This window comes from Piliocolobus tephrosceles, chromosome 20, assembly GCF_002776525.5.
Source record: "Piliocolobus tephrosceles isolate RC106 chromosome 20, ASM277652v3, whole genome shotgun sequence".
NCBI classification, from domain to species: domain Eukaryota; kingdom Metazoa; phylum Chordata; class Mammalia; order Primates; family Cercopithecidae; genus Piliocolobus; species Piliocolobus tephrosceles.
Window position 1 is genome coordinate 27,201,260 of NC_045453.1, and position 17,885 is coordinate 27,219,144.

The following is a 17,885-nucleotide window of genomic DNA, read 5'->3' on the forward strand; positions in this document are numbered from 1 at the left end:
GCAGTGGCCGGATCTCAGCTCACTGCAAGCTCCGCCTCCCGGGTTCACCCCATTCTCCTGCTTCAGCCTGCCGAGTAGCTGGGACCACAGGCGCCCACCACCATGCCTGGCTAACTTTTTTGTATTTTTAGTAGAGATGAGGTTTCACAGGATTCGCCAGGATGGTCTCGATCTCCTGACCTCGTGATCCGCCAGCTTTGGCCTTCCAAAGTGCTGGGATTACAGGCGTGAGCCACCGCGCCCGGCCGTTTTGTTTTCCAACCAGTACCGTTTAAACAGGGTCCTCTCCCTGTAGCAAAACCAAGAGATTATTTTTGTCACCCTAATAGGCAGGCAGTAATATCTCCCTTACCACAAAATGTCAGATTGTCAGAGCAATTCAAGCAAGTCATAGATCTTACCTACCACTAGACTACACGAATGATTCAAAAGCTAACGCAAGTAGCAAGAAAGACACAGCATGCTTCTCTGTAGGGACCCAACCCATCAGATGCAACTTCCAAAAAAATAGTCCTCTTTCTCATATTGGAACATGTTTTGATGTCAAAGTAAGACAAATAGTAACAATACGTGTGACACACATCAGCTCAGAGGAAGCTTTAAACGCTTTGGTGCTTCTTTGTTTTTATTCTCTTGTTAGTCATGCAGAGAGAGTCTGTGCAACCCAGCTTCCATTCTGCCACTGGCTCTGCTCTATACGTTAATAAATTTGGGGCCATTTATGACAAGCAAGGTAGACAAACCTGGTGTATCTTGGTAAAAGCTTTAGAAAGTTTAAAAGGAGATCTGTTTAAGGTTGATCCTCCCGGAGTGAGAGGCAGGGAGTCACAGATCTGCTATTGATTTGCTCCTTTCCAAGTGATTTTTAACTAGCATTTTATTTATGAGCCAAGTTTGAGCACCTTATATTTTGTTAAAGTATATTTGTATTTTTACTATGAACCATCTCTTCATATCCATTGCTTGTTTTTCTCATAGAATTGTTGAACTTTTTTTAGAGTCTTTTTCTGTCTTAAGGGTATATAAATTGCACATTTTTTTTTCCTGTTTTGTAATTTACATTTTTACTTTGCTTATAGTGCAAAAGTTTATTTTTAAGTAATTAATTTCAGAGTCCTTTCCTTTTTTGCATGCAGACTTTGAATTATAATTAGGAAACCTTTCTCATAATTTATAGAGAGATTCATCAATGTTTCCTTATATTAATATTTATATTGTTTCATTTTTTCATTACATGTAATCTTTAACCATTTGGAAATCATCATTGCACACAGTTTGAGAATTATATCTAACTTTATATTTTTCCATAGAGTAATCCAATGATTTGAACATCACTTATTAAAACATCCCTTTTTACCCAATTGAGTTATAATTCTGAGTTGTGTACTAAATTTGTTTATCCAACTGGATTAATTTCTGGATTTCTCTTCTGATTCATTGTTCTCTATATCCACCCACACACCAATATCACACTGTTTTATTTGAAAGGCTTTATATATGTTTTAATATCTGGTAGGACTGGCTATTTCCCATTCCACTGTTATTCTTTTTTTTAAAGGATTTTCCTGATGGTTTTTGCTTTTTTGATTGGCCAATAAGCTTTATAATAAACTTTATAAGCTTTATAATAAACTAGTCTAGCTCCAAAAAAATGTTTTTGTATTTTTACTGGAATGATTGTTGAACTTATAAATCGAGTTACAGAGAACTGACATTTTTATAATACCATTTCTTCAAATGACACTATCTCTTTCTTTTTGTTCAAGTTAATTTTCGTGTCCTTCAGGAGTATTTTAGAGTTTTCTTAATAGTTCTTGAACATTTCTTGTTAAGTTTACACCTATTTTATTCACTCATTTATCTTTATTTTCCTTCTCTCTCATTATATCTGCTACAGTTTATCGTCTTATATACAGTAAGTCCTCACTTAATATCATCAGTAGGTTCTTGGCAACTTCAACTGAAATAACATATAATGAAAACAATTTGATCATAGGCTGGTTGATATAAATGGTAACTAAATTCCTACAGTCAATATCTGGTCACAAAAACATAGCCAAACTTCAAAATAAAGATCAAAACATTTCTAATATTAAGCACTGACACAAATGTGAGCTATACATACATTTAAGAAAGATTAATAAAAACAAGTAAGATAATTATTTATTCAGTGATTACAGTTCAGGGTCTCAGGTAGCTGGAGCCTGTCCCCAGAGCTCAGGGCACCAGGTGGGACCCAGCCTGCCCTGGACACCATCCCATCACAGAACGCACTTACATATACCCAACACCCACTCATACTGGGATCACAGTCAGGCCAATTCACCTAATGGGCACAGCTGTGAGATGTGGGAGGGAACTTGAGTAATCAAAGAGAAAACTCACAGACACAGAGAGGAATGTGCCAGCTCCGTACAGACAGTGGCCCCAGCTGGGAACTGATTATTTTTTCCCCATCAGCGTAGCGAAACAGCACTAAATGAAGCAACATTATTCAGAGACCTGCTGTACATGTAAAAGCTATTGGTTTTGGTATGTTAATTTTATACCTGCTACTTTAATATGTTATTTTATTGTTTGTAGAAATTTTCCACTGTTGTATTTAGGTTTTCCAGATATGTAAATAACCTCATCTAACGTAAAGATGGCAACGATGGAAACTGGGTGCTAATGGTTGGGAGGGGAGTAAGGGTTGAAAAACGAATGAGTGGTTACTACCCTCAGTACCTGGGTGATAGGATTAATTGCACCCCTAATTTCGGAGTAATGCAATATGCCAGGTAACAAACCTGCACATGTACCCCAGAATCTAAAATAAAAGTTAAAATTCTAAATAAATAAAAACTAAAATTAAAAAATTAAGAAATTAAAAATTAAAAGTATTTTGACCTCTGGAAAAAAAAATGTCATTTGAAAATAGACATAGTTTTGCCTCCTTTTTTCTAATTCTTATGCTTCTAATTACTTTTTCTTATTGTGCCAGTTTCTTAAACTGCAAAATGAAAACAATAATTTTATCTATTTTATGATTTGGTTGTGTGTATTAAAGATATAAAATACGTGAAATGCTTAGAGCAATGCCTGGAATGTAATAAGCCCCTAATCAATATTGCACAGTTATTTCAACATATACACATATGTATATTCATATATGTATATACATATGTATATGCATATATGTCTATGAATTCTTGTGTTTGATAAAATAAGCCCTCTAGACTTAAGCAGTTTTTTTCTAATGTCAAGCATTTGCATACCTGCAATTTGGAACTATGTACATTAAAATCACTTTCTGAAGAGATTAGTCTTTGCAAAACTTTGGTCATTTATGTGTCATCTTCCCAAGTTTTGCCATATCCATGTATCATATTATTTCTATTCTTATTTATTTAATGTTTTTCTTTAAATGGAAAAGTTCTCTTTTTTCTTTTCATATGTAAATATATATTATATATGAATTAATACAAATATAATATGTCACTGGCTTAAATGGAGAAACAGTATTTTTCAGATACATATGAAAATAAAGGCATTAGTTTTTTTTAAAAAAGTTCAACACCTGAAGTCACTTCATATCCAAAATTTTGGGAAACTAGCAAATTTATACTTTAAGCATCAGTCTTTTTTCACCATGTTAGATAGTTGACAAGCTTAATTTTAAAATCCTCTTGAGTGGATTTTATAATCAGTTAAGGACAATTAGAATATAAACTCTACAAAGGTGAGATCTTTGGTTTTAGTTTTTGTTGTCGAAACAGGGTTATATTAGGCAGGTTTGTCTAGATGGACAGAACTAACAGGACAGATGTGTGTGTGTGTGTGTATATATATATATGTATGTGTGTGTGTGTATATATATGAAGGGGAGCTTATTAGGTAGTATTAGCTTATATGATCACAGAGTCCCACAGTGGGCTGTCTGCAAGCTTAAGGATCAAGGAGAGGAAGTCTGAGTCCTAAAGCTGAAGAACTTGGAGTCCGATACTCAAGGGCAGGAAGTATCCAGCACAGGAGAAAGATGTAGACTGGAAGGCTAGGCCAGTCTAGACTTTTTACGTTTTTCTGCCCACTTTATATCCTGGCCACACTGGCAGCTGATTAGATGGTGCCCACCCAGATTAAGGGTGGGTCTGCCTTTGCCAGCCAGTCCACTGACTCAAATGTTAATATCCTTTGGCAACACCCTCACAGACACGCCCAGGAACAATATTTGGCATCCTTCAATCCAATCAAGTTAACACTCAGTATGAACTGTCACAAGGGTCTTGCTGTGCTGCCTAGGCTGGTCTTGAAATTCTGGGCTCAAGCAATCCCCTTGCCTTGGCCTCCCTAGTAGCTGGGATTATAGGTGCATGGCACCAACCCAAAGGTAGGATCTCTGGTCTTATTCACTGCTTAATATATATTTGTGGAATTAATTAATTGATTCAGTTATTTACTCTCTCCACTTTCTTTGTGCCATGCTTTGTGGGTGAAATGGGAATTGCGATAACATGTTTCACTATGATGGTTATGGTTACTGGGCATTCCACAGAGGAAATGGAAGAATTGGGAAACTTTGCATCACTTCTAGGAAATTCATAAAGAAATAAAGAATCCCGTTGTTCGTGGCTACTTGTGTTTTTAAGAGCTTTTCCTCAGGATATTTGGCTTTGATACTGAACCACGTCCTCATTCACATATTTTTCCTTGCTTCTGGAAGTTTCCTTGTAGATTAATTTGAGTCATGAGGTTTTACATTTTTGCAGAGGGTAGTGCTGCTGATGCTATCACAATATAATTGGAAATTTAAAAATGTGGGGTAAAATCCAGCTAGGGTATATTTGGCTTTGGTTGGATCTGCAACTTACATAACCAGCAATAACTTGGTCCCAAATGCTGAATGTTGCCTATAATTAGAAAGACCCACTTTCATAATTGAGGGTTAAAATTATTGTAACCAGTGTTTAATGGGATTGCTTAAGGTATTCTTATAATCAAGATTGTGTAGGCATCCTGTTTATGTTCTTTGAAGTTAGATTCACAAAAATTGTCCCTTTAAGAAAATAAGGCCACTTTATAAAGCATGTTTCTCTTATGTTCTACTTTGCTAAATGACATAGTTTGTAAGTTTTCAAAGAGCCATCTGCATTCTATAATTAGAGCAGTATATTTTTCTTCCAAACATTTGACAAATTAAGGATCCCAAGGTCTCAAGCATAACTTTTCACAGCATGTGCATAATGCTAGAAGCTTCTGTATATATCAATTCAAGATTAGGATAGGCCATTAGTAGGAAAAACAAGATTAAAAGAAAAAAAATAAAAACTAGACTTGGAGTGATACTTGAGTTTAAAGTCATGGCTCAGCCATTTACCAGCTTGGGAAATTCTCTGAACTTCACTGGGCTTTAGTTTCTCTGCAAAATTGGAATAATAGAACAGGGAAGATAAGAAAGGGTCTGAAAGGGAGAGTAGTTCAGTTCAACAAATATTTTCCCGAATATCTATCATGTGTCATATTCTTCCTAAGTTTATATGAGAGAAAAATAGAATAGACTCCTAACCTTTAGGAAGTATATAGTCTATTTTGCAAGACAAGAAAATAAACGTAATCATAGTATAGAGAGGGGGTGTCAAAATGTAAAATAAATGTGGATGAGAGGCCAAATGATAAGTATATAATGTATCATTCTTCATTTATTTATTTATATGAATATTGATTGGCACCCTTTCTGTGCCAGAGACTGAAGATACTGGAGATCCACCATTGAATAAAACAAAAAATGTCTCTGCTTTCATGGATATGTGCCATTTCATACATGCCATGGGTTGGCCGGGACCACAAGGACTATGAAGAAGAATAAAGTAGGGTTAAAAAAACAGAGAAGGAAGTGAGAGTAGAAAGAGGAGATGTCTATGATAAGAAGATGCTTAAGCCAAGGCTTTCAGGAGGTAAAAGAGTGAGCCATGGGTCAGAAGTGTGTTCCAGCAGATGAAAGTGTGACCTTCAAGCTCTGAGGTTAGAGTGTACTTGGAGAATAGCAATAAATGAGAATGGAGCATAAATATTTTAGGGCCTCACTGGCTGTGGTAAGGATTTCAGATTTTACTCTGTGGGTAATGGGGGCCATCAGGTTTTTTAGACAAAGAGTGACATGACTCTAGCTTCTGTGTGAGGCAAGATTATTAACAAGGAAAGAAGGTGAGACAGTTGGACAGACAGCAGATGCTATGACTCCTAAAGTAAAAGGTACTTTTACATCTGGATATGGTGCAATGGCTGGAGACAAGCTAGGACAGTGCTGAGAAGCTAGGACAGTGCTGAACCATGGCTTGGCTTGTGGAAACTGGGGTGTGGAAGAAAGTATCACTCTCCTTCAATGCTCTACAGAAACACAAAGACTCCGGTTGATACCAATAAATAGAACAGGTGATAAGGAAGTAGATTGAGGAAGTAGTGGGATACATGGTAATGATTTAGCCCGTTTTCCAAGGAGCACAAGGTTTTGGAAGAGGGGAAAAAGAAGGAAGTAGAGAAACATAAAACAGTACTTGGATAAAAAGTGTTTACAGGAAGATAGCCGGCATGAGGAGCTTCCATTTTCTGTAGCAACAATACATACCTGGGATAGAAGAGCCAATGGACATAAATTGAGATTCAAGTTCCAGTGCATCTATGGAGTCTGTGAAGGCAATTTTCCAATAAATGCTAATTTAAAACTACTTATTTAGAATTTTTCCTACCACACACAAATCCTTTAACATGATAATTTCATGCTTTGGAAATGTATTATCTAAAATAATTAAAGATTTGGGCACAGATTTAATTATAAATCTATGTAATGCAGCTTCATTAATAACAATTTAATTTTTTAGAGTCAAAGTCTAGCATTATGTGTTGTTAAATGTATAATAGTATATCCTCACTATGTAAACTCACAATATATATAATATTATGTACAATGATATTTAATAAAATGGAACATATTTATGGTACATTATTAATCAAACAATGCAAGTTAAAAACAACAGTTTCTTATTTTCCATTAACATATGAGGATCTTCACATCTCATATCTCAGATATCTTTATCAGGAATCTGTGGTTGAGGAGAAAGTAAAAGTTATATAATAATTTTATATAATATAAAGCAACAAATAATAAACTACTTCAAAAAGTAGTCCTTGCTTAAATATTGCTCCCTCCTCAAAACCAGTGCCCATCACAATAATGTTCTAGTTGTGATACAAAGTTGACTTTTGGATGTTATAAATATGAGGGGACTTCAAAAAGTTTATGGAAAAATTGAATTAAAATATAAAAATAAAAAATATAAACTTTATTTTTCAACATAGCCTCCATCAAGTTTAAGAAAATTTTGTAAGCAATGATACCAGCCTATCCCTAAATAACTGAGGGTCTTGGGAATTTAACCATATCAATGCAATCTTTTTTACATTATTAACTGAAGAAAAATGGGTACCCTTTACAGGTTTTATAAAGACTAGGCAATAGGTAAAAGTCAGAAGAGCCAAATCAGAACTCTAAGTTGGCAGAGCATGGTGGTTCATGCCTGTAATCCCAGCACTTTGGGAGGCTAAGGTGGGAGAATTGCTCAAGCAGAGGAGTTTGAGACCAGCCTGGACAACATAGTGAAGTCTTATCTCTGTAAATAATTAAAAAATTAGCTGAGCATGGTGGCATGTGCCTGCAGTTCCAGCTACTTGGGAGGTTGAGGTGGGAGGATTGCTTGAGGCCAAGTGGTTGAGGCTTCAGTGAGCTGTGATCACACCACTGGACTCTAGCTTGGTGACAGAGTGAGACCCTATCTCAAAAAAAGAAAAAAAAAAAAAAAAAGAACTCTTAGATGGAGGCCTGTTGATTCCCCATTGAAAGTCTTTAAAAATTGGCTTTTTAAAATAAGGGTAATGAACAGGACCATTGGTGTAAAGAGGAAGGACTCTCTGGTGAAGCTTTCTTGGGCACTTTTTTTTGTTTTGCTTTTTTGTTTTACTAAAATTTTGGCTAACTTTCTCAAAACACTCTCATAATAAGCGGATGTTATCATTATTTTTCCCTCCAGAAAGTCAACAAGCAAAATGCCTTGAGCATCCCCTAAAAAACTGTTGCCATGATCTTTGCTCTTGACTGGTCCACTTTTGCTTTCACTGGACCACTTCCAGCTCTTGGTAGCCATTGCTTTGATTGTGCTTTGTCTTCAGGATTGTACTTTTAAAGTCACGTTTCACTTCCTGTTACAGTTCTTTCAAAAAATGTTTCAAGATCTTGATCCCACTTGTTTAAAATTTTCATTGAAATCTCTACTCTTGCTGCAACTAATCTGGGTGCAATGATTTTGGTACCTATTGAGTGGAAAGTTTGCTCAACTTTAATTTTTTAGTTAGAATTATGTAAGCTGAACTAATTGAGATGTCTATGGTGTTGGCTGTTGTTTGTGCTGTTAATCATCAGTCCTCTTCAATTAGGGCACAAATGAGATGAATGTTTTTCTTGCAAATTGATGTGGATGGCCTGTCACTGCAGGCTCCATTTTCCATATTGTCTTGTCCTTTCTTAAAACAACTTGTCCATTTGTAAACTGCTGATTTCTTTAGGGGATTGTCCTCATAAACTTTTCAGGAAGCATCAGTGATTTCACCATTCTTCCAGAGAAGCTTCATGATCAATGTTTGTTCTTGCTTCAATTTTAGCAGAATTCATGTTTCTCTGATGGGGCTCTTTTTCAAACTGATGTCTTACCATTCTTAGTGCCTCAAACTAGATCCCGTTCAGACATTTGATAACAAATTTGTACAATTTTATTTTGGTGCAAAATAAAATTTTGAAATCCATATGTAGCTTTTTCATAATACATATTTTTCATAATGTTTTTGAAGACTCCTTGTATCTGAAGGGGATCACAGAAAGGACCAAATGTGTTCACTGGTTATTGTAAACCACAAAAAGCGCCCTAATATTCACCAATTTCAATCCCAGAATGTGGTTCTCCATAAATTGTCTTTCTTGATGCATTTGGTGTTTTCATACACACACTCATAAAGGTTCTTCCTTGACCTGGTTCATCTATGAGTTTTCTTATTGTTCCAGTACCAGGGAAAGGCAGAGGAGTCTTGACGAGTCTTTAAGTGAGGGCAGAGCAAGATGGATAAAAATCTACCAATTTAGATTAGTAGATTGTGATAAAGGCTCAGATCTTCATCATCCTCTTTGCTCTTTCCTTCCTCATCCCTTCAGACAGGTAGTATAATATGGGAATTAAGAGCCAGACTCTGGAGTCAGACTTCAATTTCTAACTAAGCAAATGTCCTCGGGTTATGGCTTATTCTCTTCACTCATCTATAAAATGGAGTAAAAATTTTTATTTGTTTCATAGGATGGATGTGCGTCTTCAATGAGGCGGTATGTGTAAAGTGCTTAGGACAGGGATGGGCACATATTAGGCTCCAATTTTATGTTAGCTACCATCTCCACCACACCTGAAACCAATGCTACATCTGCATCATCACACCTGCCACCATGAGCATCATCATCTCCACCGCCATTATCGTCGTCATCCAATCAATGGTGCTAAGTGACAATGCCCACTTTCAAAATCAACCCTTCTCAATAATTTTCACTGTTAGATTTATTTTAAAAATTATATTTAAGCTCACCAGGTGGGCCATAATATCTAATAATTTAATAGTATCTTCCATATCATACTACCTTTACTATTAAATGTTTAGCATTCAATAGCCATCATTATTAAACAGCTAAAATGATAATATTGATATTTGACTTGCTCCATTATTCCATTTCCATCTTTTAGATAACAGCCCCGAATTTAAGTGTTTTATTTTTCAAAGTATTTGAGAATAAATCTATAGTGTTATGTGAATTTAAAGTAATAAATTATACCATATAAAATGCTTATCTTCCATTTCTGATCCAAACAATCTTGTATGTCTGTCTTCAATATTAAAGGAAATTGAGGCTTATTGTACCTTATTAGGGCAGAAGTTGCCTGCTCAATAATTCTTCAACTCTTCTTTCTTACTAAGACAAGCCATGGTTTTGATGAGGACAACAACATATCCACTAAAAGTGTATGTTTCCCATCATCCCTTGAAGATAGGGTTTGCCATATGGCAAGGTCAGGCCAGTGAGCTACAAATGGAAGTCTCTTAGTAGAACTTCCTGAGAAACACCTAAAGAACTTAACTTTCGGTACTCTTTTGTCCATTCTCCTTTTTCTTTGCAAGAATGTAGATGTAATGGCTGGAACAGCAGCAGCCATATAGTTATTATGATGCAAGCTTTAGAACAAAGCCATACATTAGAAACAGTGAAAACTGAAAAACAGGAGACCGAGATGTAAAAATAATCTACATTATCTAGACTATCTACGTTCAGGCCTTCAGCTAAATGAAAGAGAAATAAGCCCATAGTTGCTGGAACCCAAAAGAGCCAACATAGCTGAAGCAAGAGTAAGCAAAAAGAACAAATCTGGAGGCATCACATTACCCTACTTCAAACTATAATATAAAGCTATAATCACCAAACCAACATGGCACTGATATAAAAATAGGCACATAGACCAATGGAACATAATAGAGAACCAGAGAACACAGAAATAAAGACAAATACTTACAGCCAACTGATGTTTGACAAAGCAAACAACATAAAGTGGGGAAAGGACACACTATTCAACAATAGTGCTGAGATAATAGACAAGCCACATGCAGAAGAATGAAACTGGATTCACAACTCTCACCTTATACAAAAATCAACTCAAGATGGATCAAAGACTTAAATCTAAGACCCTTCTAGACATTGGCTTAGGCAAGACTTTGTGGCCAACAACCCAAAACCAAATGCAACAAAAACAAATGAAATAGATGGGACTTAATTTAACTAAAAAGCTACTGCAAAGCAAAAGAAATAATCAGCAGAGTAAACACACAACTCACAAAGTGGGAGAAATCTTAGCAAACCATTCATCCGACAAAGGACTAATGTCCAGAATCTACAAGGAACTCAAATAAATCAGCAAGTAAAAAGCCAAATAATCCCAGTGGGCTAAGAATATGAAAAGACAATAACCAAAGAAGACATACAAATGGCCAAAAACATATGAAAAAATTCTAAATATCACTAATTATCATGGAAATACAAATCAACACCACAATGAAATACCACTTTACTCTTGCAAGAATGGCCATAATTTAAACATTAAAAAAAAAATAGATGAATAGATGTTGGCATGGATTTGGGGAAAAGGGAACACTTTTACACTGCTGGTGGAAATGTAAAGTAGTATGACCACTATGGAAAACAGTATGGAGATTTCTTTCTCTTTCTCTCTTTTCTTTTTTTTTGAGACAGAATTTTATTCTTGTTGCCCAGGCTAGAGTGCAATGGCACGATCTTGGCTCACTGCAATCTCCGCTTTCTGGGTTCAAGTGATTCTTCTGCCTCAGGCTCCCAAGTAGCTGGTATTACAGGCATGCACCACCACACCCGGCTAATTTTGTATTTTTTATAGAGATGGGGTTTCTCCATGTTGGCCAGGCTGGTCTTGAACTCCTGACCTCAGGTAATATGCCTGCCTCGGCCTCCCAAAGTACTGGGATTACAGGCGTGAGCCACTGCACCCAGTCAGAGATTTCTTAAACAACTAAAAGTAGATCTATCATTTGATCCAGCAATCCCACTACTGGATATCTACCCAGAGAAAAAGAAGTCATTATGTGAAAAAGACACATACATGTTTATAGCAGCACAATTTGCAGTTGCGAAAATATGGAACCAACCCAAATGCCCATCATTCAATGAGTGGGTAAAGAAAATATGATGTGATTTTATACACACACACACACACACACTCTCACACACACAAACTCCATAGAATACTACTCAGCCGTTTAAAGGAACAAAATAAGGGCATTCGTAGCAACCTGGATGGAGTTGGTGACCATTATTCTAAGTGAGGTAACTCAGGGATGGAAAACCAAATGTTGTATGTTCTCACTTGTAAGTGGGAGCTAAACTATGAGGACGCAAAGGCATAAGAATGATGCAACGGACTTTGGGGACTTGAGGGGAAGGGTGGGAGGGGGTGAGAGATAAAAGACTACACACTGGGTACAGTGTGTACTGTTTGGGTGACAGGTGCACCAAAATCTCAGAAATCACCTCTAAAGAACTTATCCATGTAACTAAACACCACCTGTTCCCCAAAACATATTGAAATAAGAAAAATAAAAAGAAAAATTATCCCCTATTTTTAACCTATGTAGTTTTTCTTGCCTCTCTTATTATTTTCATTATGATACACTTACTAAAATAGACTATAAGTATTTGCCTTCATTTCTATGTGATAGGTTAATGCTAACATATTGCTTTTTCATAACGAAAATATTTTTCTTATTCTTATAACCAATACATTAATAAAGTCATGTTAAGAAACACATACTCTCTGCCAATAACTGTGATAGATATTGTGAAGAATGCAATGATTCTTTCAGATTTCGTATAAACTGATAATAAGCTGCTTATAGACTGAATATTTACAAACCAGTGTGTAGTTTCATTACATTAATACATTAGCATCCAAAGCCTGGATATTGCAGAAAAGTTGTAATAGGAAAGATCTAGCCAGATTTCCCCTAGGATATTAAAACAGTATATTTTGGGCACTTAATATTTGTTAAAAATGAAGACTAAAAACTGCATCTTGCAGGTGTCATTACTTTTTAAAGCCCCTCCCCTACACATAAAGCTATTTTCCAATGACAAGGAAAGTGCATTTTAGATGATTGTCCTAAAACTAGGCATTTCCTGTGAAATACATTACTGTACATAGGAAATGTCATTTTGAGCCATAAATGCCTGTGAAAAGCCCATATTCTAAAAAAAAAAAAACTATATTTAGGTCAACAACGTGTTTATTTCTCTAGATGTTTTGTGGGCTTTCTGAATCTATCAGAGTGCTCTGAAATCCACAGAGCCGGAGTCCTTGTGGGAACAGATGTCAGAGGAATGTGTATGATTAAAAACAATCTCATGTCCAGGGAATTTGGGGCTAAATTCATAAGGGTCATCTTTTAAGGTGTAAGAATTCCCTCAATACTGTATTTATGTAGTTTAAACATTGCAAAAAAAAGTTAAGAGATAATATCATTCATAAACCACTGGATTTCTACAAATAAACACGGATCTGGGAAAGACCTGGGAATTATTCGTTTTGTAGCAAAGTCTTGATGTTTAATGATCATCAACTGTTGCTTCTTTTTTTTTTTTTGAGACGGACCTGTTGCCCAGGCTGGAGTGTGGAGCAGCGCGGTGGCGCGATCTGATCTTGGCTCACTGCAAGCTCCGCCTCCCAGGTTCATGCCATTCTCCTGCCTCAGCCTCTCGAGTAGCTGGGACTACAGGCATGTGCCACCACGACCGGCTAATTTTTTTTTTTTTTTTTTTTTTGTATTTTTAGTAGAGACGGTGTTTCACCGTGTTAGCCAGGATGGTCTCGATCTCCTGACCTCGTGATCTGCCTGCCTCGGCCTCCCAAAGTGCTGGGATTACAGGCGTGAGCCACCGCACCCGGCTGTCGCTTCTTTTAGTGAGTATAAACATTTGCTTCCTTAATATCCTCATGATATAAGCATAACTCATTCATTCATTCATTCGTTTAGCAATATAGCTATTCCAGGCACCCTTCTTAGTGCAAAAGTTACAGTAATTAACAAGAAAAAGAACTCACATCCTAATTGGAAGGAGAAAAACAAAAATAAAAATTTCTAAGTAAACACAATGTAATAATTTTTGGTAATTCCATAAAAAACAAAGATATAAAATAAATGGTAGGGTAGGGACAAATCTTGATAGAGTGATACCACGAAGTCTTTTCAAAGGAATGCATCTTATCATAGACCTGAATTACGAACAGCAGTGAATTATGCAGAGATTCACAGAGAGAGCCTTCTGTATAGCTGTAATAGTAGGTGCAAGGCCAGGCGCAGTGGCTCACATCTGTAATCCCAGCACTTTGGGAGGCCAAAGCGGGCAGATCACTTGAGGTCAGGAGTTCAAGATCAGCCTGGCCAACATGGCAAAACCCCATCTCTACTAAAAATACAAAAAAAAAAAAAAAAAATTAGCTGGGCATGGTGGTGCACACTTGTATTCCCAGCTGCTCAGGAGGCTGAGACAGGAGAATTGTTTGAACCCGGGAGATGGAGGTTGCAGTGAGCTGAGATCATACCACTATACTCCAGCCTGGGTGACAGAGTAAGACTCTGTCTCAAAAAAAATAAAATAAAATAAAATAAAATAAAAAAAAATTGTAAGTCCCCAGAGGCAAGAATGAACTTGAACTGTTCATGGAGCAGAATAAAAATGGGGAGATTTTTGGATCAGACTAGAAAGATACACAGGGAAAACATGTAGGGTTTCAAAGGGCACAATTTGGAGCTACCATGTGATTCTCTTCTGTTGGAGGAATGAGGGGCAAGAAGACACCATCTAATTTCTAAAATGTTATTCTGGCTGCTGTGTGAAAAGTGAATCAATATAGGGCAAGAGGGAAGCAGGGAGACTGGTTAGGGGACTGTGGCCATCAGATAGGAAAGAGACTGCAGTGGTTTAGACCTAAGGGAAGCCATAGAGATTGCTTACAATTCATTAGATGTTGCACTCGTGCTTGAGGAATATTAAAACTCACAATGATATTTTGAAAAGGTGCTATTATTATTCCCATTCTTCAGATGAAGAAATTAGAGCTGAGAGAGGTTTAAAAAGTTTCACATAGTCGTCTAGTTGGTAAGTGGCAGATCCTACACTAATTCAGTAAACCTACAAAGAATAGGCCCTTAAGTGGCACATTATCATGACTTTAAGGAAACAAATGCTGTAGATTTTCACAGAAGGGATGATGGGAGTGAAAACCACAGGCTCAGGGTGTGAAAGCATCTGATTCTCATCTAAGGAGGGAATTTCCCTCTACAGGCCTGTCAGGACTATAAAGGGTCTGAGGTTTGATCCTACTTGCAGACAAAGTTTCATACAGCTGGCAGAAGACATGACGCTTTTGGGTCAGAAACAAAAGACTGTATTATGCACAGCAAATATCATGAGCCTCGTGTTTGTGTTGGCTCCTACTGCCCTCCAAGTCTCATGGTTGGGAGGACCAGGGTTGTCTGCATAGAGGGGACCAAACAGGCTTGCATTGCAACTGAGAAATATTGAGCTTGAGGAATTCATTGCTGTTACAACAGTGAGCAGTAAGTAAGCCTAGTTGCTGTCTAGGAGGAAAAATTACCTCATCCCTCAAAGCTTCTGACTGCAAACAGAACCCTGAAAAGCCACCTGGGTCAAGAGCAGTCAGGGCCTTCATTCTTGGCATGGCTGGCAGGAATGTGCAGGGGTATTCAGAGCCCATGGCCACTGCTCCTTCCCGCTCAGACTTTCAGCTCACCTCCGAGGGAAAAGAGCCATCTTTGGAAGAGCCAATTCCTTGGGATTGATACAAGAAATTGCAGCAAATTTAATCTCACACAGTTTTAGAAAAGGGCAGGGAACCCAGGAAATCAGAGTACAGTTGACCCCTGGACAACAAGGGGGTAAACGGTGCTGACCGCCTGTGCAGCTGCAAATCCAGCTATAACTTTGATTCCCTGAAAACTTAACTATTGACAGCCCACTGTTGATTGGAAGCCCTACTAATAACATACACAGTCCACGAACACGTATTTTGTATGTTATATAGATGATATATTGTATTCTTACAATAAAGGTAACTGGAGAAAAATGTTATTAAGAAAATTATAAGGAAAATAAATTGATGATTCATCACAGGGAAGTGAATCATCATAAAGATCTTTATCCTCATCATCTTCATGCTGAGTAGGCTGAGTAGGAGGAGGAAGAAAAGGGGTTGGTTTTCCTGTCTCAAGGGTGCCAGAGGCAAAAGAAATTTCACGAATAAGTAGACCTGTGCTGTTCAAACTGTGTTGTTCAAGGGTCAACTCTATTGGTATAAGAGTGTGAATTCTAGCTGGGCACAGTGGCTCACTCCTGTAATCCCAGCACTTTGGGAGTCTGAGGTGGGCAGATCACAAGGTCAGGAGTTCGAGACCAGCATGGCCAATCTAGTGAAACCATGTCTCTACCAAAAATACAAAAATTAGCTGGGCATGGTGGCGCATGCCTGTAGTCCTAGCTACTCAGAAGGCTGAGGCAGAAGAATCACTTGAACCTGGGAGGTGGAGGTTGCAGTGAGCCGTGATTGTACCACTCCAGCCTGGGTAACAGTGCAAGACTCCGTCTCAAAAAAAAAAAAAAAAAAAAAAAAAAAAGAGTTATTTTGGCTACAAGCAAGAATATTCACTTGCCAGGCTCTTAAAAGGAGTATTTTACTTTCTCACATAAAACAGAGTTCTAGTGAAAGGTGATTTTGCTGGTGATGGTTCAGTAGTTCAACCTTAGGCTACAGGTCAGTTTCCTGCAATTCTCTAAACCCTCCACTCAGTTACAAGATGGTCCTGAAACTTCTTAGCACAGTGTCTTTACCCAACAATTTTGAAAGCAAGGAGGAGTGGTGCAGAGTATTTCTTTTCCAACTCCATCCTCTTATCTGGTGGGAACTCATTCTCCCAGTGCCCCCCGCAAGAGATTTTTGCTTTTATTTCTCTTCTGTCACACCTGGGTCACATGATCACCCTTAGATTGGGGTCTGCTTCTCTCTTTCCTGAGGAATCTCTGCCAGACAAATGAATAAAATTGAGGTTCTGTGTCTTAGTCCTTTCAGGCTGTTGTAACAATATACCATAAACTGGGTGGCTTATAAACAACAAACTTTTATTTCTCACAGATCTGGAGACTAACAAGTCTTAGATCAAGGCACCGGCTGATGTAGCGTCTGATGAAGGCCCATTTCCTGATTCATAGGCACAATCTTTTCACTGTGTCTTCGCTTCATGGAAGGAGCGAGGGAATCTCTGGGGCCCCTTATATAAAAACTTTCATCTAACTCATGAGGTTCCCACCATCATGACCTGCTCACCTCCTAAAGGCTGCATCTCCTTGTACCATCCCATTAGTGATTTGGTTTCAACATAGGACTTTTGAATATGAACATATGAATACGTGACTATGAATACATGAATGAACAGCCAGACCATAGCATAATGTGATGTAGGAGAAAAGTTGCTGGCCTTTGGGTTGGCATCCTTCTACCCCAGTTTCTCTCTGGCATTTAGACAAGGGCACTGAGGAAGCAGGATGACCTGGCTTGCCATCGTCACTAAAGCAAGTGGTGACTGCCTAGGTTGTTATCCAGGGGTAACAATGAAAAGGATTCTGTCATTTACACCAGCCTAGTTGAAGATGGATACAGAGCCTGCCAATTAATTTGGCAAACAGCTCTACTTCAATGAACTTTAAATAAAGAGCACAAAAGAGGACAAGTGGGAATGATTCTGTAATCTGATCAAGCCTGGCGTGTTCCTGAGTCACTGAACAGAGCAGGGAGAAGGTCCTCGTGGCATATGCTGTCAACTGGCAGAAAGTAGAAGGTAGTGGAGCGAAAGCTGTTTGCGTGCCTGGAACCTGTCACAAAAATCCCAAACAAGCAAAATGAATGCTACGTTTCTCAGTGGGTGACACAGCCCAGCATTCAGCACAGTCTGTTTGCTTGCAGCTTTAGTCAGCATTATTTTTCCCTTTTTAATAATATTCACTATATTGACAGTAATTTGCAGATTTTTAATTTCTGCATATGTTCCTACTGAAATAATCCTCCTATTTTGCCTTCCTGAGACCTTGTTGAAGAAGCCACCTGTGCTAAGCAAAGAAAGAAAGAAGGAAGGAAGGAAGGAAGGAAGGAAGGAAGGAAGGAAGGAAGGAA